Here is a 25,161-nt window from a genome sequence, read left to right as displayed (position 1 = left end):
AAGTAAACTGAACCAAGGAGGATATTTAGTCTGGCAATTAAGGATGCAGACACAATTTCCCTTGACTTTCATTTTCCACAACATTATATGCATGAAAACCAGATAAAAATAAAACTATGCCAGTTGTTCCAAAGAACATTGAATTTTACTCCTAAAATAAATTTAGTACCAGAGATTTTGGCCTTCTGTTTTCCCAGAGCATCAAATCGCTGACAAAACGCTGATAGCAATAACATACATTTACGATGCTGCACAGAGAGGGAGCTAGTTTGCATACCAAAAAGTTATAGTTCTCAAACTATCAGTTTATATATCCCGGACATTAAGGTTTGTAAATACATTACTGGCTAGAATAATTAGCCAAAAACTCACTTCTTCACTTTTTTAAATATAAGTTATTTTTTATATTATTTTTAATTTAACAGAGAAGATAAAAAATTACCCTCCTTGGTGTTATTTATAATTACAAAAATCATGTAAATGAAATAAAATATTGTCTATTACTTAAGTAGGCTAGCTATGTAGGCAAATGTGCAGCAAAACTGAGCTACAAAACTACAACCAGCCTGTTTTTACAATTTAGAGTGAATAACGCAGACTTGAAAAAACTAATCTCTTGATTAATTATTGATATATTGATAATTAGAACATAGTATTCTGATTACCTAAAGAGAACTATCCACACAAATAACCCAGTACAAGCCAACAGAACCACATTGTCTGCAAAAAGCATGGATCACCTCATCTTTAAATTATAAGTGTAACAAAATACAGTTCCACATAGTTTACATTCTAAATAAGTTACTCTTTACAAGTATTTCATTATTCCGTCCTCCCTGACATTGAAGATATCAATGATCAATTTCTCCTTTCACCCGTGTTTTCATGTCAGCCCTTTTATCAAGTTAAAGCTCTTAGCACCATATAAGATCTCACTTTGAATCATCGGAATCCAAGCACCACAGATACATGCGAGGCAACATCTTTGTGGCAGGTGAAAGGTCGACCTTTACTTAAAAGTTCAATGAAGCAATTTAGCTCTTAGCCCTGGAGAGAGACATGCCCAGCAACTCTGAGGTGTATTCATCCAGAAAAATAACTGATTAAACCAGAAGCCACGAGCATGTCTTCACCCGTGGGACTTCAGTGAAGCCAGGAATTTACACCTGCTTCAACTTTGACTCCTGAACCAAAGTCAATCCTCTCTACGGACACGGACAATTAATTGAGTTAAGAATTTTACTTTCCAGAACAAGTATCCTGCTAACTGACATCATGATCTAACCATAATGGCTGTTTCTGAGTTTTGCGGATGGAAGTCTTGTCCTTACATGCATGTATCTAATTACTGTAAATATTTATGTGCGCCTCTCTTGAATGGAGGCGTCCTGTATCGGAAGAGAGGAAGAGGAGAGGAGGGGAGGAGGAGTTGGAGCCCCGTAAGTGGAGAACTATTTGGATTGTTGCAGTCTTTGGATAATACTACATTAATCTCACCTCTCATGTGTGTTTCCCATCACAAAGCATGCTGTCTGGATTCTCATGAGAGAATAACACAGTTAATCTTTACGGGTTAGCTTAGCTCCATATGGAAAATCGTCTGGCAGACTTAAAGGTCTCGGCTTGGCCTGTCCTGACAGGCCGAGGAAGAGAACATTTCAACGTGATGCCTGCCTCCTCTCTTCTGTTTATCTGGGGATTTGTTTGCTTGCTGGACATTTGTCCTCTTTGGTGCATGACTTCAGCCATAATGTTTGGATTTTGAGCCTCTCTCTGGTGTGGTCTTTGGAGCGGGCTCCGTTCTGCACAACAATGCCGCCATAGCGATTCTGACCCTTGCGGCTCCACACACAAAAAAAAGAAACAATCAACTGGCGACAAAAGGCTTGTTTCTACTGGATCCATCTTTTTTTCCTTACTCCAATTTTCTCTGGAAAATATTTGTTTAGTGCCTTAGGTTTTTATTAGCATTAAGTAGCACTGTGGGGTAGCAGATTTGGCAAGAGGCAGCGAAGCCAGCACCGAGTGCCAACCAGCTTGTCAGATGGTCTGTGCTCCTCAGGGGGTGAAGGGAACAGTTTCTTGTGTAAACCGTCAGCGCTCTACAGACCCAAATGCACGGCAGAGTGTATAAACACACACTTTCTCAGCCGTCTCTCTCTAGCGCCGACATACACAGTCTCTGTCTCTGCTGTCTGTTGGGGGTAGATGTCATAAGTGCTCCGCTTGCCAAAGGAAATCACTGTTGTATTTATGTATGTGAGCGCGACTGTTATTATAGGAGATGCTATAAAAACGAGAAGATGGGGGTAATGAATGAGACTCATACATTCCACAATTCCAGTGGTTTTTCCCCGCTCGTCCCCCCCTTCTGAAAAACAATGAGACATTGTCGTTAGAGAGAATAAAACGCTATTCAACTAGCTGCTGCTGCTGCTGTCGCTGCATTTTCCCCCCTTCTTTCCCCCTCATGTCTTTCCTCCGCTCACTCCATCTTTTTTTCTGGACTCACTTTTTCCTTATTTGTCCTGTTATTTATATGAGCTCACTGTGCTCATGTCGGGGCAGCTTCAGAATGGAAGGTTCCCCAGGGGGAGGTATAGTGGCAGCAGATTGAGGAAGGTGTGTGTGCGTGTGTGTATGTGCGTTCATGTGTGTGTGTGTGACCCGCCGGCCACCCCTGCACAGAGGGCCCTTTGTGCACATCCCCAGTTTGTAACACCTCCACTCTTCTCTTCTCCACTCTCCTTTACACCATTCTCTTTCTCTGCAGTCGCTGCCAATCCTGCCCACTGATACTTTCATGTACACACACACACACATTATAAACACACATCAAACTGCAGGCCGCTTTTTATTGTAGGCAGTGATCGCTCATTCTTTCCAGGGAGGGGAAGCGTGTCGTGAACTCTGCGGCTCTCGGCCCAGGGCTCTGGCAGTGGCAGCCTGTGATGTAGCCACAAATTCAAACCGGGTCCCCCTGGTCTGGAACATCCTGCTGCTGTGTCTCTTGCTTAGATGGGAATAGCACCCAGATGTTTGAATATATTATAATTCTTCAGAGAATTTGCCAGTCATGGTATCGATTTTCTCCCTTTTCTTGTATATATATATTGGTCTCAGAGGGAACCTAGGTGTACCCTCAGGCCTCCACCGAGCATCACTTCCTGCATATCCTGCTACTACTTTCAGATTTCTGCTACTCAGTTTCACTTTACCGCAACATGAAGATGCTTCATTGGAGTGAATAATGTTGCCAAATGGTTTACACCACGGAAATATATGTTACTGTCCAGCACAGAAATTATTTTTGCATCTGTTTTTTTAATCCATCCCCTAAAACAGTCCTGTTCAATGAAGGATCATATAATGCCCACATACGGTCCCCACACCTTAAAATGTTGCATTTCCTGTTCACAGCACCTTTCATTTAACAAGGGGATGTTGATGTATATATAAAGTATATATATATAGAGAGAGAGAGCAAGAGAGAGAGATAATAAAGTAATAAAGTAAAATAAATAAACATAAGGTCACAATGTGTTTGCAAATTAATTATACTTGTGTGTATGTAAAATTCTGTTATTTCTATTTCTTTCTTTAATTTATAACTTACAATTTGTGGACATTTTTGCACATATTTTTGAATAACTTCATATGCTATTGTTGTACCTTTAACTATAATGTGTACAGCACTTTGAAAAACTACGGTTGTTTACAACATACTGTACAAATTAACGTGATCTGGTTTGATAGTTTTAGTGATTTTCACCAGTTTAAATAATCAAAGACACAACCATCGGGATGCCTGATTGTTTTTATTCATGCTCACCAACCGAAACTGCTTCATCATTGCTTTTTCTTCACAATTAAGTAGAACGTTCTTTTCAGGTTTGACAGCTTGAAATACATTTTTGATAATTAACCCTCTAACTACAGCCCAAAACATTTACTTTTGCGGAGCAACAACATATGGTAGTTTGACTGTAATTCCCCCTTTAACACTGAAGTCCCTTTCATCCCTGCAATAAGAACAGTTCACGCATTCCTTCTAAATCAAAAAGCAATAAGTTTAATATTTTCTTCACATGCAAGCACTCATGAAATTTGTCCCATCCCCTTTTAATGAACACGGATTCAATTTCCCCCCTTGAATTCACACAGAAAATGGGTTTTCCTACGTTTCTTTAGCACACCTGTAAAGTTTAAATATTCTGTCAACAGTCGAGTGGCAAACGTTTTCAATTTTTGGAAACGGCATTCTGTGGTATATATAAGGAATGTTGATGAGAGAGGAAGGAGCGAGAGAAAAAAGATTTACGAATCTCCCCCAAAAAGTCAATATGGGTTTCAGGTTACATCTACGGCGCTGCAGCAGAGATTTATGTTTAATAAGCTTCAGGTGTTGGCTGGCTTGGATTTGGGCCAGGGCGGGCAGGGGAGGTTTGGATTGCCTGCTTGCAGGGAGTGAACTGGGTAACTGTTTCACATGTGCACACACCACACACACACACACACACACACACCACACACACACACACACACACCCACACACCCACACACACACACACACCCTGCTCGCTGCCCAGTTTTTGCTGTCACAGTCCATATTGACGCTTCAATTTGGACGGCTGCCTTTGCGTCTGGAAAAACAGAGCTACCTTTGTGCCCACCTCTCAAATGGTTACATGTGGCCGTCCGCAACGCCTGTATGACAACACACATCCCGTCAGGGGTGCGCAGAGACAAATGGAAAAGCTAATATACGACTAATAAGCAAAGAAGGGGAGGAATGTGCAGTGGAGGTCAGAGGGGGGATTGACAGCAGCTATTAACAGCGACCCCTCCTACGCCTGCCATAGTTTCGCTCTGTGCTGTGTATTTATGTGAGTGACGGGCATTTTTGCGCCAGGAGAAGTGTGAAACAAAAGTCGGTCTGTATGTTGGTGTGTGCCCAGCTCTATAGCGTGTAGCTGGAGGCAGGCAGGAGGATCCCAAGCAGAGGATGTGAAGCTCTTTACGAGGTGTGTGATGATGCAGGTGATGGGGCGTTTGGCAACAACACAGAGATGTATTTTACCGAGACTCCTTTTTCACCTTCACCCACATCTGTCTGGTCTTGCCCTCAAACCCCCGCTCAACACCCTACACCCATCAATGGCTGCCCGTTCCCCTCATGGATCCTAGCCGTCATTTATAAGCCGATTGTAAATCATCACTGCGACTTTCAACCCTGACACCTGAAAGTGTCTCAACAAGACAGGCCAAAGAAATGCAACTGTGGCACTTCTGGAAAGAGTGTGAAATGGAAACATGTGAAATTCAATAGCAGAGAATGTGTGCTCGCCTATGGCTGCACAGCCTCCCGCCCTCTCTCTCTCTCTCACTTTTATTTCCCAAAGAGACGCCATGAGAAGAACCAGCTGTAGTAATATAGAAACTCTAAACCTGAAGCAATATGTCTCCCATTCTGCTTTTCTCACTTAATCTCACACCTTTGTTTTTCCCACAAGGTAAATATTAGTTTAATTGTAGCCGTTGAGTAGAGAGAAACTGGGCCACCCACAGTCAACAGGTCATTACGCTTTCAAAACTGAAAATGAGTCAAATCAAGTCTGTACAGTTGAGAAGTTAATTAAAGAAAACAACTTGTCTTCTCTTGTAGATTCTTTGTCGTTGTTTTGTGGTAACAACATCTTCTCACCAGGTCTGTATTCAGAGAAAGGCTTCACAATCTATTGTATTTGCCCCCCCCAAAAAAAACATTGGTTGCTTTGCGTCACAAACATATAGCTTTTCAAGGCCGCGTGTTTTTTCGCTGAGAGGAACAATGGCGAGTGGTGTTCATATACTATCGTGCTTTTGTTTAACACTGGCGTTAAGGTGGGTTGTCAAGTGATAATTGAAGGTATTTGTACACAAGGTCACAGCCCGGAGAGGAAATAAAAGCCTGTTGATTTGATTGGTCCGTCCTGTGGTGGTGTTATTGTGTGTTGTGTAAAATGGCACAAGTGGCTCTTATTCAGCAGACACACGCTGCAGGGCCCTACCTTTCTCCTCGGCACAAAGGCCCACAATTCCCTGGGCAGTTCTCAGGTGGATCGCCTTACCCACACTGCCTCTGTGGCTCACCTGAGGACCCAGCCGAGCAGCATAAACCTGCTACAGTCACACAGAGAGGGTTACAGTTACGCGCACAGACCGAACGCGTAGATACACATTCATAAACACCAGCAAACGGCGGGTTGACTCAGCTCATAAATTGGTGTTTAAGCTGCTGTAACAACTTGGAAAACCCCCATTTTGGAGTCCATGCACACACATGTCTGCAATTATGAGACGTTGCTAATACACTCTCAGTGCATTCAACTGTGTCAGGGGAGAACTGTACACTGTCACCCAAGCTGCTGCCGTAAAGTCACTTTTCACTCTCTGAGCCAATCGTGAGCTTTCCCTCCCGGCGAGACCGTCCACGTGCTCACTGAGCAGAACTCTCAGATTCCCACAGAAGATTGAAACGTGACGCCGTCCCACACCACACACACCTCACACATACACTCGTTATCAGGTTACGTTGCTGGTTTCTGCAAACAAACACACACACCATAGCAACATCTATACGGGAACGTGCAAACACACACACACACACACACACACATGTGCGCTCAGACATTGTGTTTTTCTCGACAATTAGCTCAGTATGTGGCCTTTTCACCCGGTGGCAGTGGAATATATTCAGTGCTGCTTTTCATCACATCAGCCCAGTGAGTGTTTGGTGTAATTACTCCTGACTCCGACAGTCAGCATGTCCATTCATGCACTTACCCTTCCCTTCACCTTCATGGCGCTAACATTAAGACCTGGCGGGAAATGTGGACCTGCACCTTCCACACATTACAAACATAGTTTTCAGGGAATTTAGGGAATATGTTGGCCACCATCACCTCAGTTCCTTACAGCCCAGAGACACAGATAATTATCTACAGATCCACACAAGCTAAACTGTCAGACTCCCTGCCAGCCGGGATTTACTGCTCACTCTGGCTCCAGAAACACAGATGGATTGAAATAAAAGGAATACGAGAAAAAATATGTCTCCATTGAGTGCCTGAGTAGACTTTAAGTTATGTGTAATTCGGCTATAATCAATTGTATTATTGTGTTATATATATATTTAGTATCACATTACACTGCTAACAAAGTCTGTGTGATTATGATGTGTATTTTATATTTATAGATATTTGCTTTGATCTGCCTTCTGTTTTTTAATCCTACATCTTTGAGCATTGTTAAAATGTATTATTAGTAGTAGTAGTAGTATAGTAGTAATAGTTGTAGTAGTATTAGTATTAGTAAGAGCAGTATTTGAGTTACAGAGCTAGATAGTATTCAGTAGGTATAAAAATCCTAAGTGGGGGGCAGGGGGCTTTTTAGTTCAGGCCCCTCAGCTGTGAATCCTCCACACACATTCTCAACATGTGATTGCACAAATAACATATCAAATGGAGTCTGAGCTGCTGAGACAAGTGAAAAAAAGATGATTCTTGGACATATGCAAGCAATTAGGAGGCATTAGCGTCGTACTGTCAGTGTATGGAAGCAGTGAATTTGAGTGAGTCCAGGGGAAACTGCCGACTGTCACCTCTGGCTGCTGCTGCTGCTGCTGCTGCTGTGGTGGAGTTGTTTTTCATTGTCGGAGAGGTCTCTTTAAAACAAGTTGATTTGTCCTGGAATGAATGGTGGAATTTTACATTCATTTGAGTAGTGACCCAGAAGTTTTGTGAATGAGCAGAGCAGACATAGTAATAGCTATAGATTATGAAGCGCATGAAGAAAAAGGTTCAGTGTGTGAAAGGGAATACAACTAGTAAAACATACCTAGCATGAGAGGGATCACGAGTATTGAATCCAGATCCCACCATGTGGAGCAGTTTAGAGAAGAATCAGAACCACATGTGGATTTGTTTCAAGTCCCAAACACAGTCAAACAGAGAAGATTTACTATCATTCTGAACTGGCATTAAAACCAGAAGACACTGGGATGAGTCAATTTCGGCTGAAATCCTATCTGTTGCCAGTGTTTGAGAAAGAGTTTGAGCTTTTGAAGCTACAGATGGTGATGTCATTTTGGCCGACATTTACCTTAGAATTACATTATGGTTTGGGGTAAGACTTAAGATGTATTTAATGTATATTGACATTTTTGGCTATGATAAAAAGTTACTCATTCTGACAATAAAATGTGGAATTAGCTTTCTCACTGTAACTTGTCTTTTCAGCAGAAAAAGCTGCGAGCGGAACTAAATGCCCCCGCCTTAGTTTGGAGAATATGCATCAACATTTTTTTTGCCTGCTTTGTATTTTGGATGAGAAACAGTTTAGATTCATATTGATACATTCATTATAAGAGGCTTGTTCTGTGAATATAATAAATAAACATGCATTAAAAGCACAAAGCTGTAGATGTCATTGGTTTTATTGGTCAACATTTTTTACGGTTTTATTTCCTCCCCTGTTTAGTATAGTTCAATTCTGTATGATCGCATAAGTGTTTGAGTATTATTATTAAGGTGAGGGACTGAATGTATTCAGCAGTAGATCATGTTTGTGAGAGAGTTGAAAAGAGAGAAGTGTAGAACCGCAATAAGATTTACTATTTCTAAACATTTCGGACGTCTCAGGACACTGCTCAGTTGATGGATCTGAACAAGCAGGGATTTGGACTGATATTTGATTCTGTCTGGAGTCTGTGTCGGCACTCCGGTTCACCTCATCACTCCGTCCCACTGCACCAGGATCTCATTCACCTTTGAACTCCAAAGCACCCCCCCCCCCCCTCAGAGACTCCCAGGAGCTTTACAGTCACCCGTTGCCGACCAGGTGCAGAGCTCTGCTTACTTCCATCTGTAAATGTGGCGTTTTATCCCAGCCAGAAGGTGGATAGAGATAAGGAAGATGCTCCAAGAAGACAGAGATAGTAGACTGGTTGAGGAGGCGAGGATCCAACCAAAGAGAAGATTAAATGAGTAGGAAAATAAATGGGATGAGAGAAAGTGAGGAGGTTGGAGAGGGTGTAGGAAACAAGAGGGACAGGACATTAGTCACAGGGAAACTTTAGCTTCCTTTGTGTAGAGTGATATTTCTCATCAGCAGCTGACTGGTTTGGCTGGAGCAGAATACAGAAACACTATATACATGCCAGACATGCCATTTTTTCTTTATGTCTGTTTTCCTACAAGCTGACTCCACCCAATGCAGAGCAACCAACATGTTCTGCCTATAAAGGACTCAATAGGGTTGTGAATTAAGAGTGGGGCACATGCATTGGGTAGATTTAACCGTGTTACCTCTCCATACTTTACTCTGTATTAGTTGTCTTCTTGCTGTTGGACTCCTACACTGTAAAAGTTGACGAGTTGATCTTACTTAAGTAAATCTATAGTAGTTAAAGTCTATAGTTAATGTTACTATTAGTCTTAAAGGTAAGGTTAGTAAAATGTTTCACTTTTCGTCTTATTTGTTGAAATCCTCTTCACGTCCCGATAGCCATCAATGGATAAAGTTTTTTGAAAAGTTAAAGAGAAACCCTGTGACTGTGGCGCTCGCAGGACTCTAATTAACACGACCATTAGATTTGCTGGCGTACCGGTCAGTCACTAACAACCTGCCTGCCTGCGAGCACTAGCACTATTCTTGAGGTTTAAGTAAAATAAGTTAGTCTGACTTAACGACTTAGTTGTATTTACTCAGTCTAAAAAAATTTGGAAATATTCACACTAGGCTATTTAAATGGTTTCCATTGTTACCCATAATGACAGTACCTTTGATATTAACCATTGCAGTTTCCCCACAGATGTATGTAATGCTAACCATGCACATAGCTTCACTCATGCTTCCAAAATCCACATGTGCACCGCTGAGCTCTCATTCCCTCCAGGAAAACAGTAAAGGTACATTTACACCTGCAGAAGGCTGAACAAGTACATTACTCACATTACATGAGTTGAATCTACTCGATGGTGAGAAATAAGAACACCACTGTAACATTGGTAAGCATGTAGCTATTACTTTACACAGTGTATTTGTTACCTATTCAAGGTGTTTCTATATTATTGCTGGTGATTTTGCATGTTGAACTGCAACTACAAATCACTCCAGACCTTTGTAAGGCCTTTTAAGCTGAGAGTAGTTGATAACGTCTATGAAAGTGATGAATTATATAACTGTATAATTTAACTTTTCTGTTACCAGGCAGATACATGTTTATTCAGATATATTTATATATTTTTACCTGTTTTATTTCATATAGGGACAGTTCTCATTGATCAAAAGACAAAGTAGTGAGACAGACGTGTGTAGGTTATTTTTTTATCTACAGTTCCTAGCCAGTTCTGAATAGGTAACCTGAAATAGAAATGACCTCTTATACGATTAATTATAAATCTCTATAGATACTAGAATGTATAGGCTACCTTCTAAACTAACTGTATAGCAAACTCGTGATTAAAACACTACCCTCGATGAAAAAAAAAAGCAATCAAACAATGCAATGCAATATTAAAATACACGATAAAGCCGTGAAGTAAAATACGTTTAGAAAAAGTGGAATATCATAGACACTACTGGGGGAAAAAATTCTCTTTGAAACTGCATTACCATGCCAAGATTATTCTAAATAGCCAGACATATAAGAGTGGACAGCATAATGGCATTTGTGAAAGTATTCAAAAGTATTGAATCAATTTAAGAAAAATACAAAAGCTTTGAAAAATGGTCCACAGCAGCTTAAATGTGTTAAAGCTTCTACAAACACTGGTGGGGACATTAAACTGAAACAGGCCTGGTGGCTCTGGTATATTGTGTATTAATATACAGTAACTATTATGTCTTCAGACTGGGCCTGCTGATGCAGGGGGGGGGGGGCTGCAGTTGGATGAGTGTGCGTGAGTTGTGTGTTCTGAGGTGTTTGAGATGACTTCATTATTATTGTGTTCCTTCTTCTTACTCTTTCTACCCTTTACCTCTTTACTTCCCTCACAATCTCAGGGTGCTAGATTGGTGTGAAATGTCTTTCTTTGGAAGCACACTGTGTGTTTGTGTGTGTCCATGTGTGCTCATGCAGTATCTGTGAGTGTGCGTGAGTGTGTGTGTGTCTGTGTCCTTGTGTGTTGTGTGTGGAGTTTTTCCCCTCTGCGACTCCACAGTTCAGAATAACTGTCATCACCCGGACATAAAGCAGAAGTCAATTGCCCCCATGTGACCCAAACAGACCTAAAGAGATGATTAACTGGAGTCACCATCCATACACACATCAACACACTCACACACACACACACTGGCTCAGTTTCAATGAGATTGTGTCCATCATCATTTGGGTACACAATCAGAATCAGATTGCTTGTAGACTGAACATTTGGGAGCTTGTGTGCACAGGTTGCTGCGGACGTTATGTGATCTCCCTGATTGTGAATAACCTCCAACTAATAATTGTCGGTGTAATTCTTCTCTTCGCTTGTTTGTTCCTCGTACAACACAATATGAAGTCTTTGAAGTGGTACAGTAAGAACTCTGCAGCTCGCAGCTTGTTATGATATATGGTTTATTAGATGGAGCGTTGCAGTGCATTCTGTGAGGTGTCTGATATATTGTCCAGGTTATCATAAGCAATGACGGATTACTGCATAGGCAAAGTGGCCACCAGCCAACGGGGGCCTTTGAGCTTAACTTTTTTTATATATTGGAGTAAATATGATTTTTAAATGTTGCATGGTTATGAAACAGTTTGAATGTTTTTTAATTTAGCAGATTAAATCCTGTGAAGTCACAATGATATAGGTTAAAGGGCAAATGTCTTGCCAAGTGCAAAGCGTAAACTCCAAAAAAGTAAATAAATATTTTTCCCTAAAAACCCAGTGGCAGGTGATGTCAGCAGCAGTGGCTGTGATACAGTGTTGCCTTTTGGAAACAACTTGCCCGCCAACGCCTGCACTGCTGGTCCAAGTTCAAATGAGAACTGCACCATGGATAATGCTACTGTAGCCGAGGCTACCAGCCTGGCTACAGAGGGAAGTGGGCTGCGTCTTCTCACATCGCCTGCAGAGGAAAAAGATACAACGCAGGTGTGTGGAAACGAAGGACTACTCCTGGTGTGACTCACAAATGTCTTTGCTATCGGTTGAAGCAATGATGTCATCAGTCAAATCTCATCAAAATAAACTCCTCACGCCACAGGAAGCAGACGGTTTATTTGCCTCCTCGCTCCCACAGAATGGAAGTGAAAGGGAAGTGGGTTCGACCCAGCTACATTTGTGATGTGGTGGGTTTGTGTCCAGGGCTTGTGGTCATGATAATCCCTCCATGATTACCAGAGGCACAACTATGTGACACACCATTGTCTGCTAGCTAGAAAAACATCTTGGCCACATCAGACTTCTGATACTTTGGGTAATTATTGTATGCACGCATAGTGTTCTTACTGCATCAAGTGATTTGCTGCTCATCAATAACTATTTGGAACTTTTTGTTTTGTTCACTCTGAGCTCTGTGATTTTTTTTATCTGGGCAACTAGATTCTAGAAATCTGGAAAGACAAACTGGTCTTCAGGTGATTTTTATTAAATCTATTTTTATTCTAAATAAAATGGAAATCTAAAAATGTTATTTTGATCAGCAGAGACATCTCGGAAGAATATTTGGATATTTAGGGAAATACTGTCTTTACTGAGAGTATAATAGGAAGAATGATACTACTCTGATGTATGAAATATGTAAATATAAAGCAGCAGCCAGCAGGTTGTCATCTTAGCTTAGCATAAAGACACTGTGCCTCATAGGACCTGGTGCACTGTGTAGGATTGTATGGATGATGTTGGTAGACTTGTTTTCTAACCCTCAGACAGAGCCAAGCTGTTCCCCCTTATTTTCAGAATGAATGCCAAACTAAACTCCATATTTTCCCTACAGACATATGTGGTATCAATATTCTCATCTAACTCTCAGCAAGAAAAAAACATTATTGCACTTCCCACAATGTTAAACGAGGCTATTGTAATAAAATCTGGGCTCAGAAAGCTAAAGATGTTAGCTGAGAAAATACTTGTCGTAAGTGGGAAAATATGTTTTCATGATTTAGGACAAAGGATCTTTTATTATAGTAATGACAGTTACTCAGACACAATTCAATTCAATACAATGTCGAGTCTCCCTGTTCCCCTCCAGCGCTTGTGTTCAGTGGGAAGGAGAAAGTATGGCTCCTCTCTAGGTGAGTGTTTGCTGCTGTAGCTGCATGTGTAGTCTTGCAGGATGACTTCATGCCATCGCTGGGTGTTGTCAGAACGCCTATGTGCTGGGGTGCCTGACGGGCTTTTCAGATTGTCTCTGCTGTCGGGCTTACACAGGAACAGTGGAGAGAGCGAGAGAGAGAGAGAGAGGAGGCCTCCGCTCCCAGGAAGATACACTTGCTGCGGGGCAGAATTAAAGATCATAAATAAACCACTTGGAGGAGCTTCACTCACGTTGTTCTTTTTTTAGCTGTGTTTCAGTCTGGCAGGGTAATTATCCCACCCCGCAGTGTATGTGTGCAGCAGCTATTCAGTGTTAATCTTTTCTGTTTGTCCTCCAACAAGTCGGAACACCTCAGTATGTGTGTGTGTGTGTGTGTGTGTGTGTGTGTGTGTTGGTGTGTGTGTGGTGTGTGGTGTTTTGGGTGCTAACAAGGGCTCCTCAGAGGAGTTGAGTAACAGTGCATCATGCAGTAGTGAGCAGGTGTGCTGTTGAATGCTATTTTTCATTATAACAAATAAATCCTCCTGTTTCATCTTTGAGCTAGAGGTGGTTAACATGTCTTTAGCATTAGGCCGCAGGTTTCCCCTTTTTATTAGTTTTCCAGCATTTAAATTGAAAAATATGCACCTTCATGCTGCATTTTAGTTTTGTGGCAGTTTATGATTACTGCTCCTGTTACTGTTGAGCGAGGTGAGTCATCCTGTGCCTACTTGTTGAGGAACAAGATGAAAGCTATGACGTGATGTGAAAGGAAAAGGCAGTAAAACAACATTTGAGGTACGTCTTCTTGTAACTGGTAACAGCTACAGCTGTTGTGAAATGAGGAAAGTAGGTTACGGAGGTGTTAAACCCTGTTTTTTCAGTCACAGCTTATCGCAGTGTTCACTTTTATTCACAAAAGTTTGAGAATACAATCCACAAACCAATCAGTGTCGAGGATGGGTAGACACGGTCCATGTAGGTGATGACCACATGATGTGCGTATGTCATATAAGTCTTTTGTTTGCTCCCTAATTTGCATTATGAAACAAAATCTAACTGTATCAAATGTAAGACATAGACCTTGGTTCAGACCATGGTTCAGAGTTTCAGGTGTGAAAAAGTTTAGATAAATAATTGTTGGCTGGTCCAACACCATCCTTTAAATACAAAATACAGTATGAACAAAACTCCATTATTTATTTCAATGCACATAATCCTTTTTGACATAATCTGGTTCTGTATTGACCAATCTCTGACTCACAGTAGAAATTCACTTGCAACTTGTGCTTTTACGGCCAACAAGGGGCAGTAACTCTTGCTGGATTAGAACTGTTTCAGGTGAGAGGACAATCTAATCTTCCATCCCTCCCCTCCAATCACAGCGAGCTGCCAACAAGTCAATAACGCAGCCCGGCCTTTCCTGACTACACCCCCGGGTGAGAGTGATCTGTGACTGTGCAGGCTAGTATAAATGTTTTTCTGTCCCACTCCCTCTCCACTTTTCTCCCTCACCTCCTCCTGTCTGTTATTATCATCATCAGCCAGGTACGTTTGACTCATGCCGAGGGACGTGCCCTGCGTCAAGAGCACTTGGCATCAGAGCACGTGTTAAATGCAGTGTGTTTTAACCAGATGCGTGTCATTCATAAGTGTGTGAGTGGACACGGCCCGGCTGGGAGCAGCTTCTGGCCACTGTTCTGCAACATGCCTGACTTGTAAGTTCAAGAACAACTCTGTCACTTTCTGTCACAATGGCCTCAACAATGGTCTGTACAAATGTGAGCCATCACTGCAGGCCAGGAGACTGAGACTGAGCATTTAGCAACATCACTGTGCTGCAAATCCACAGACTTCCTGGCTGTCGTCTCGAAGAACCTAAAAGGAAACAGTCCTCTGCTTTGCCTTGTCGGCTTCAGGAACTACTCACATCACCTGGGCAATCTCACATGATAGAAAAGTCAGGAAACAAACCCACTATTTTCAATGCATCTTCCATTATCTCAGGATTTGGTGAGTTAAGTCATTTTCAGACATGAACTCCACAGAATGTCTGTACAATTGGGTCCAGACTTTCACATATGAACAAGGTGTCAGTAGATACTCAAGTCAGACATGTTCAGAAAACACAGTGTGTTCAGGCAAGGGTGACGCACCATGCAGAGGCATGACATGACAAATACATTTGCCTGCAGACATCAATGAGATCAGTTTTAGTTTTCAGCATTTCGACACCAGCATTGGCCCTTATCACCAAAAACACCCCAATCTTGTTGTTTTTCCAAGTTGATATTCTCTTCTACGTGTATGACACCTCTTCAAGATATTTGAGTTCCGTCAGCATTTTTTTTTCTTTTTCAGTTTTGCGTCTGTCGAGTATCAGAAACGTCATCAACTTGCTCCCTTGCTCGCAGTGAATCCTCCAGAGGATCTCCTGCTGTGTTCTTACACATGCTCACTAGGATATTATCCAGAGTTTATACTTGGGGGCTTGTGGGAAAAAATCTGGAGAAATGTCCATAGCAACTGACTTGAGTTTGTGTTCTCACTTACAGCCCCTCTGGATTATTTCAGGAGCTCATCAGGAGTTCCGTGCATGTCTGAAAGCAGCTTCAGAGAGATACTGTAAATTTTAACTGACCCATTGTTGGAGAGGAGATTCTCTGCCCTCAGTCACCCTTCAGAGGGAGGGCTTCAAACTGATCCAAAACGAAAACAACCCCAAAAACCCAATCAGATCAAACAGTGGGAAAACACGCAGGCCTGAGTGTGCAAGCACACGATCCTGCAGAGAGTTTCCAAACCGCTTGCAGAAGTATGAGCGATGAGCCCACGCTCATAAACTACACTGTTATCAATTTGTGCAGCTGGTTTGGAGCATCTTGACAACAGGGGCGGGCGTAAATCACAATGAGAGAGAGACCGTGTGTTTTGTGGGATCAGTAAAAGTTTCATTTGCCAGCATAAGCCTTCATGTGGATTGGCTCTGTTCTGGGTGAACCAGATCTCTTGGGGCAAAACTGCTGTTTGTCAAATGAGAGACTTCCACTGTGGGTTAACTGGAAACATCAGGCCTCTGGTCAGAGCTGCGAGAGGCAGGGAAGCTGCTCTCTGGAAGACAAAACAAACCTGTGTCCAGAGAGTGAAAGGTTATTCACTGCACAGGAGGAATATACTCAGGTTATACTTGAATGTCTGAAGGCGGCGAAGTTGTGAAGTGAATAAAGCGTTCCACCAATCAGGCTGTTGTTGGTTTAACTTAACTCAACCCAGCCGTCACCTCTTTATCAAGATTAAAGATCATGTTTCCGTGTTCACAGGCAGCTTGACCTCTTTGTCTTCACTTACCCAAGAACATCTTCCTCCTCTGACCCCTCGCATATGGCCAACAGCCCAGTGTCTGTGATTTTGAGGCACCAAAAATGTTCAAGTTCACTTGAAGACACAAGCTGGGGCACTCTGAAACGTGTTATTGTGCTTTTGTGTGTCACTGCAGAGTGCAGCCATGTTTGCCTCAGGCCTGAAAGGACAATACAAAGGAATGCAATGAGAGGCCACACCTTGACACACACCACTGTCTGCTGGCCGACCGCGGGCAGTGTGCACACAAACACTCTGCCAACACCTCGCATGACACGGGTGATGGAACACATGACTCAACGAATCACAACAGCAACTAAGATTGTTTTATTTAAGTCATCAGTTCATCCTGATTCAGCAAAAGACAAGGCAGAAGTGCAGTGCAGGTGTGAACTGCTGCCTTTAAATACACACGTGTAAAAGTGTGTGTGTGATCTCACCATATGAGGTAATGGGCACTGGACCGAAATCTTATTATACTCTCTGTGTAAATAATATATATAATATATTAAAGAAATTATATAAATTATAAAATAATAATATATATAATTTCTTTAATATATGTCTAAATATAGTTTTTTATTTTTTCATTGTGATCTTACAGGCTACTACAGCAACAAGGTACCCTATTTTATTTATAAGTGCCTTCAGTTGCCTAAATGTGACATTGTTGCTGATATTCCTTATGCTTCAAACAACAAACATATTTGTCAATAAAACAATATCTAATAATTTTTGTATAATCTTGGTAGGTAACCTTTTTGTAAATAGTACCCTCCCAACGTAGCGTAATATATATGTACATATATATAAATTGCTGCTCATTGTTTTGAACATACCACAAGTCAGTGTTTAAGATGTGTATCATGCTCCAGGGTTATTGGACATTTCTGTTTTGGTAACCTTTGACACAGAAATTTTCTATTTTAGAAATTCTCTACAGACATTTATGTTGCCCAGAGGATGAATAATATTGACTTTGACTGATGTTTCTCTGACTTTTGCTCTAGCTCCATCAAGGCTGACAATTATGGTTTTTGTGGAATATTTCAACAATTAGCCTATCGGATATATAGCCATGAAATATTGTAGATATTCATGCCTTTCCTCAGTATCAATTATTGTAACTTAATTTTCCATCTAGCTCCATCATCAGGTCAAAGATTTGCTTTGTTAAAACGTTCCCATCAACCTCAGCTACACTGAGCTGAGAGCCATTTAGTAAATGATAACGTGCTAACATGCTTGATTAAGAAAATGGAAAATATAACATCTTGCTATAGGCTCAGAGCATCACTGTGTCTAGGTATCAAAGCCTCACAGAGCCTATAGCATCAGTAGATCTGGTTCACCAGGAGGAGCAAGAGAGCCAATCCACATTAAGCACACTGTATTAAGATATGAACTCCGGCAAATGAGTTTGCATTTCACACCAGACGAATTTGTATTCTTCTTTTTTTCAGTTTTGTGTCCGCTGCACGTTAGAAACGTCATCTACTCGCTCAGTCACTGAGAATCCTCTGGATAATCTCCTGCTGCGTTCTCACATGGGCTCACTCACACATTATCCAGATGGATAATTTTTGATTATCCGGAGTTTAGTGAATGTCTGAAAGAAGCTTTAGTCTTGGTTTTCACCATCTGAAACTAAACTAATTACACGCTGTTGTCCTCTGGGCATGAGCTAAACATGTTTTTATTTTATTGGACAGGCCAATATAGAGGCAGACAAATAGGACAATATCACATGCAACACATAAGTGTTCAGTTATGTGATTAGGGCCATCGCTATCAGGATGCTACAGGAGCAACACACATGGAGAGATGTTTCCTGAAGTGTATTTTCTATCTTCTCTCCTCTCCCTGTCAGTTCAGCATGTGATCTAAAAACTTTGAATTAATTCTCTTCCATGCTCCAAACATTTGTGTCAGCTCACTCACATTCATGTGATTAATCAAAGCCATTTTTATGTGAACCTATATCAAGTTTTGTTATTCAACAACATCCAGCTTAGCAGATGTTTGATAAGACAGTGAGACAGTTATCTCTGAACAGGTGTTCCTGCTCACACATGTGAGATCATGGAGTCATTAACAACGTTCACTAGCAAAGATGGTGTCTCTCTTCCACGTTCCTTCTCCTCATCCTTCATCCCTGGCTTCTCCATCTGGAGCTCTTTGTGTTACCCATCTTCTACCCATTACCACATCATTTATCAATAGTAATACTTAACACGGTCTGTCCTTTCTTTCGCAAGGCAAACTTTACGATACTACCGCTAAGACATCCTCACTGCACACACACACACACACACACACACACACACACACACCACACACACACACACACACACACACACACACACACACACACACACACACACACACACACGGACCTGATCACTGTCACCAGATCCATCAACCAACATTATTTTCATGTCTGTCAAAAAGCCTTTATTAGCTCTGCTGCTCTCTCTCGACCTCACGGCCCATTCTGAAAAGCTCTGATTGTCCTTTAATTTGTGGGTGACTCTAGGACCACATTGTTTACCCTCAGTTTCGGAGAGGGGATCCATCCAGCCACCCAGTCAGGTGCTTATCTGATGCAATGGGCCATTGACCACCTTTTACCCCCACAATGAATCAACTCTCTGTTAGCTGAGTAGAGAACCTCAAACTAACCTAACCTACTGCTGCTTCAGGTTCACCAGAGCTTCACTTGTTGGTTGGCTCCTGTTTCAGACAGCATCTGTATATAATGCTACAGGGATCAGGTTCAACTGCTATTAAAATGGGACGCTACGATTCATTTGAACTGCACTGATGCGTGTTCTGAGTGAAGCAGCATCAACTGCATGACACCACTTAACGTGATCAACCCTCCAAAGCAGCAGAGACAAGGTGACGTCAGCTGCAAAGAGGATGAGACAATGTCGATTGTTGCTGAATAAACTCGATTTCATAAACCATCCTGTTGAAGTTATCCCACCAGCTCATCCTGAAACGCTATCATGAACCTGATGAATGGCTTTTCATCTGGGCTGTAAATATTTATCCGTTGCACAAATCCAAATTCCATTATGGGAGTAAACATAAACATTTCTCTGTCTTAAGCAGGCCTATATGAAATTAAACAATTTAATGCTGACAGAGAGTTCAGCTAAGTGCCACCATATGGTCAACGGTGGTTCTCAGGGCTGCAATGTTAGTTCCGTGCGTAGTCTGTGTCTGACAACATCTTGGCTCTCAGCGGCCCCTCGTCTCCAAACATGCTGCATATGTTGCTCCACGCACACCCACCAGCGCCGTCCGGCTAAAACCCCCCCGAACACAGGAAAAAGGTTTGTAATTTGTCACGACTGTGTCAGAAATGAACTGATGTGTTTGGGTTTGTGGCCGACAACCATTGAAAGCTGGAAGGGGGGGGGGAGTGATCCCGGAGTCGGTTTGTTGTGGGTGTCAGTGATACAACAAATGGCTCACTCATGCTTAGATGACGTCCACGTCTGTGACTAGGTTTATGTAAGGGCTAATAACCACAGGCCCCAGAGAGCAGAGGAGCGTGGACTTTTTTTTTTTTTTGGCAAGTAAATTATTTCTCTTTTCAATGGTGTGCAGCATTTTCGTATAAATACACATCAATTATGCAACTCTATGACCAATTGATATAACACAGCTGTGGTTCAAGTTATAGCCTCTTATTCAAAGTTTGACATTGTCTCTTTTAGTTTTCACAACTCCGTCTAATAAAAAGTAAATGGATTATTTATGCAACAACATTGATGTCTTTACTTCTTCACAACTTGCTGGATATTAGAGGCACCTTCAAGGTGTATGAAATAAAGTTTTGTTAATATGTACATGCTATACCTTGATAAAATGGGTAGAAGCTCAGCTAAATGCCCATGACAACCATTTTCACCCCAAATCAGACACAATTCAAACACCGTGCAATTAAATCAGCATGTCAAACACACAAACCAGCAATAATGTTCAGATGATGTGCTATGGAGGTTTTGAGCTGTTACTGCATGATTTCATAGAAGACATTCACTCTAAACTATTATTTAGACATCTTTATGTTGTGTTCCATCATGATCTAGTAACATCTACAGTGATTCTTAATCCTCTGTAGAAATCTCACAAGTGTTACCTTCATGTAGATACCAAGATTATTTTTATATAAACACTTTACATACTGACATACACTATTCGTTTTGAGGATCTAATTTCTGAGCAGGGGCCTGAGAAAAGACCAGATTTTAAGAGGTTAACAGAAAATCCAAGGAAAAAGATGTCCCAGCATCAGGACCATTGTTTGACACACAATCTTCAGGTGATGCCGTATGAACTACATCAGAAATGTAGTAAGAACTACGGGGGGGGGGGGGGGGAAGTGATTCTGCATCTTTGCAAGTTTGCATGACATGTGAAAATGCAAACTTGCAAAGATGCACAACTTTTTGTTTGCATGACGTGAAAATGAACCCAGACTGATCTTGAGTGGTTTTCGAGCCCCTGAGTGTGTAAGTATACATCGGTTTAGCTCTGCAGAGGAGGCAGGGGGACGTGGCCCAGGCCACATGCTACCATTTGTGCGATAAGGAGCTCATTAGTCACCACTCGGTCCATTACTGGTTCCGGGCCTTGTGGCACCAAACTGTCTGCACCCATAGCTCCTAAGAGAGTGGGGGTCTCGATGTCGGTCCCCTGTGCTCCTGAGCCTGGGCAGATAGCATCACGAGCAGCAGCAGCAGCAGCAGTTAGACCCTGAAACCTAACCACCTCCTCTAACCCCCCCCCCCCCCCCCCCCCCGACTTAATTAGGCCATAATTTTACTGTATACCACAGTGTGGAGACATTGGCCATGTGGGGAAAGGGGGGTGGGGGTAAACAGGGGTTGAATAGTGGTTCCAAAAGTCCTATTAAAGGCTTTCAGCAGCTTTGAAGGGCTCACGTTATCACTCATTAAGCCACAAATGTTTTTTATTTCTGCAGACATCAGCATTCCACAATATGATCAGTAGTTTTAGATCAATAACCATCAATTGCCACAATTGCTCCGCAACAAACTCTTCTTAAACAGAAAATGTGTTTTCGCCATCAGTTTGAAAAAGTGGTTAATGGCTTCCCCCCACAGCAACACACTGAGGTGAGCCATACCGCTGCACGAATGTAAAAATGGGTAAATAGATTACCATCTCGTCCTTCATACTATTTTCACTGGAGCCCGTCCAGTCGGCTTATTACCGCCAGAAACAATGTGTCCAGTGTGTAAGCATTTCCTCGTCAGCTCTCGGGGCAGCAGGAAGATAAATACTTGCACGCACATTCTGTATATTTTTCACATTTTCTCACATTGGGCAACGTTAAACCAAACACACAACTGAAGTAGCGCACACATGGGTTTCCTGCACACGCGGTGAAAACTGTCTCTTGTCAGCGTTACTCAGCAACCAATTTCTCCAACTGTTCCTCAACCTGGCAACACACACTGCGAGAGAACGACAGAAATGAGGAATGTGTTGCTGACCAACGGGGGGAAAAACCCTAAGTAACTATCTGTCCCTATATTCCTCTCAGACACACCATAGCTGAAACCACACAAGCCCCAATGGTCAAAAAAGGGTATTTTAATACATAATTGACAAAGCAGTAAATTATACCATAGTAAATGAGCAAGGCTATTGTTGGACAACCACTGCAGTAAATGGCTTTTATACTCGTTGCATTCTTTCACGGAAGGAATGTACCAGGGTGCGAAGATACCGCCAAGAATTACACGGCCTCAATCTCCCATTGGCTCTCACTCTTTCTCTCTCACTTCTGTACTGTAGAGTATCCTCTCTCTCCCTCATCACACACATCTGAGTCCATCATTCTATTCACGACTTTGTGAGTCCCAGTTGAGGATCGCACAGGCGTGTGTGTGTGTGTGTGTGTCAGTATACATACAGCTGGCGTGTATGTCACCATTTGCACTGTTTAAACACAAACACACTGCTGGTCTCCTTTATTGCTTAACACATATTTCACGACTTTTCCTGCCCAGCAGCAAGAGGAAGACCGACCAACCTCTGTCGTAAATTTTCTGCCAGCGCACACAACCTGGAGCATATGCCACACAAGAACACACACACACACACACACACACACACACACACACACACACAGTGAAGGAGGGTGTATCTCAAAGGAAGATTTTTATTTGAACAGAGAACTCTCACCATTATCTACCTCCTCAAATAAAAGGATTTACACCCTAAATGTAATTTAAACACTCAGTTGATGACTTAGCTTATTTCTCCACAACAGATAAAGTATAGCTGATCACCCCCCATATGAATAAACATCATATCAATCAAAGTGGATGGTGTGGTGCTCGTGACTGGCCGCTCTTCACTTCACCAGGCTAATGGGAAATCAAATCTGGGGAATGTCTTTAGCTCATTGCTCATCTTCAGGACGCCCGGCCAATTAAATGGATCCAATTCATCAGACATGATTCATCCCCAACACAAACTCATATTTACCTCCACTGTGATTGATGAGGATCATTATGATGATTCAATTTGGTCTAAATGTGTCTGTATGACAGCTGTCTGTGTCTCAGGCTCCCTGGGACTCTGCACTGTAAATCCTTTATGTCTGTAGATGCGGGTGAAGACAAAAATAGGGGGGAGTTTTTTTTTGTATTTTGTGGTAGGTATAGGTATGTGTACATGTGTGCAGTATTAGTATCGTGTGTGGTGAGTGTTTGACCGTCATGGACTTCTCTGCTGCTTTTTCTGTGCAGTCTCACATGTTTTGTGGTTTGGACCGAGAGACAGCGACCATCAGCTGGACACTGGAATTCGCAGTCTGCTCTTTTGTTAGCACACACAAGTTTTTGGAGCCTTCTCACACACACACACACACGCGTGCTTGCTCCTCAACAGCACAGTGTGTGTTTGTGTTGTCCGGTGTTTATTTGGTTTCTGTTTGGAGTGTGAAGATATCCGTGATTAAAAATGCAAGGGGAAGGGGGGGGGGAAATTAGATTTCCATCCAAAGCTGAGTAATACACTGTTTGCTAGTGTGACGGCATCTGTGTCGGGAAAGACCGTTTCAGCAGTGGAGTCATGGCTTGGTGCTCATTATGTTCATTTGAGTCTGTTTATTTGTCCAGGGGAAAAAGATATAAAACTGGTCAGACTGACGCCTGAAGATGGAGACATGCACCCGGGACTGAGATGGTCAACACACAAACACATTCATGCTCTGTGGTTACATAACATAAACACCCATATTACTGCTGCTGCATCAAAACTCATACATCTTGTAAGAAGAAGTGGAAGCTTTGTTTTAAACTCGTTCGGGATTATTCTCTTACACAGACGTACACCCGTTTGCATGCAAAACAGTCATTTTCAAATGTAGTGCCACGCATGCACTGTATTGACTAATGAATGTATGTGATACAAAATCGGATCTTGGGGGTGTTTTTTATTGTTGCATTCCTTTTTATGGGATCGTTTCCCCCACGGCCATATATAAACTTAAGACGTACTATTGCCAGTAAGAATAAATCCCCCAGCTGAGCACTAATTGTGTGATTTAAAGCATAGTTGTAGAACACCTCAGTGAGGCCCCACGCTGACTTTGTGTGGACATTATACAGACTGGCCTGCACAGGGGCCGCAGAACTAGAAAGTAAGGGGGTCAAGGTGGAGACGGTGAAGACGTTACATATACGTTTCACAACATACGACCACTGCCCCTCTTTTCCTTTTTTCTCTTTTCTGTCATGTGGATTTTCCCATTCAGTCCCTTTCTTGCTGATTTAGTTTAACAGTTGTATTATCTTACCCATCATGTAAATGGCTGCAGTGGCACATTCTGCCCAGGGTTGTGTGACCTGCAGAGCGAGTGGAAACCAATCCAGAGCCACAGGGGAATTCACTCTCAGCAACAGTTTATGGTTTGAAAATGACAAAACTGTGACCTTCCAGATCTGTCCTGGCCTAACTTCAAGAAAAACGATGCCCATTCAATTTGTGTCAGTTTCATTTGGATGTTGATGACAGAGAGTCATTAAAGACCTAAGAGTCAGACTGTTTGATTTATATTCTCATGATTATAGTAAATTATAATCACCTGAACCATGTGTTTCTTATCAAATGTGTAATAATAATCATAATCATCATTATCATCATTTTCTTAAAAGTTACGAAGTGCTTCTCGAGGACAAAACAACAACACAATTAAGATTTTAAATAATAATGAAAATAACTTTAAATAACAATCTTTTTGTACTCTTTGCTCAAGTGTTCTCCCTTTTTTTGTAAAATGTTAATTTCTTTATCCTGTAAAACAACATTATTCTTGTAGAAGGAGGGGGTAAAAAAAATCCATAATAGAGGAAGTCAGATTCAAGAGTTTCCCAGTTTGCGAGCTAAAGCTCTCTGCAGATGCTTTCTTGTCATTCGCACTAAGCGCTGGTCCTGGAGGAGTTCTCAAACTCCCACAATCCACCTCACCACACTCATAGTCATGAG

Source organism: Hippoglossus hippoglossus, chromosome 15 (assembly GCF_009819705.1).
Source record: "Hippoglossus hippoglossus isolate fHipHip1 chromosome 15, fHipHip1.pri, whole genome shotgun sequence".
NCBI classification, from domain to species: Eukaryota; Metazoa; Chordata; class Actinopteri; order Pleuronectiformes; family Pleuronectidae; genus Hippoglossus; species Hippoglossus hippoglossus.
The sequence above is the reverse complement of the archived record's forward strand: the minus strand, read 5'-3'. Positions refer to the sequence as shown.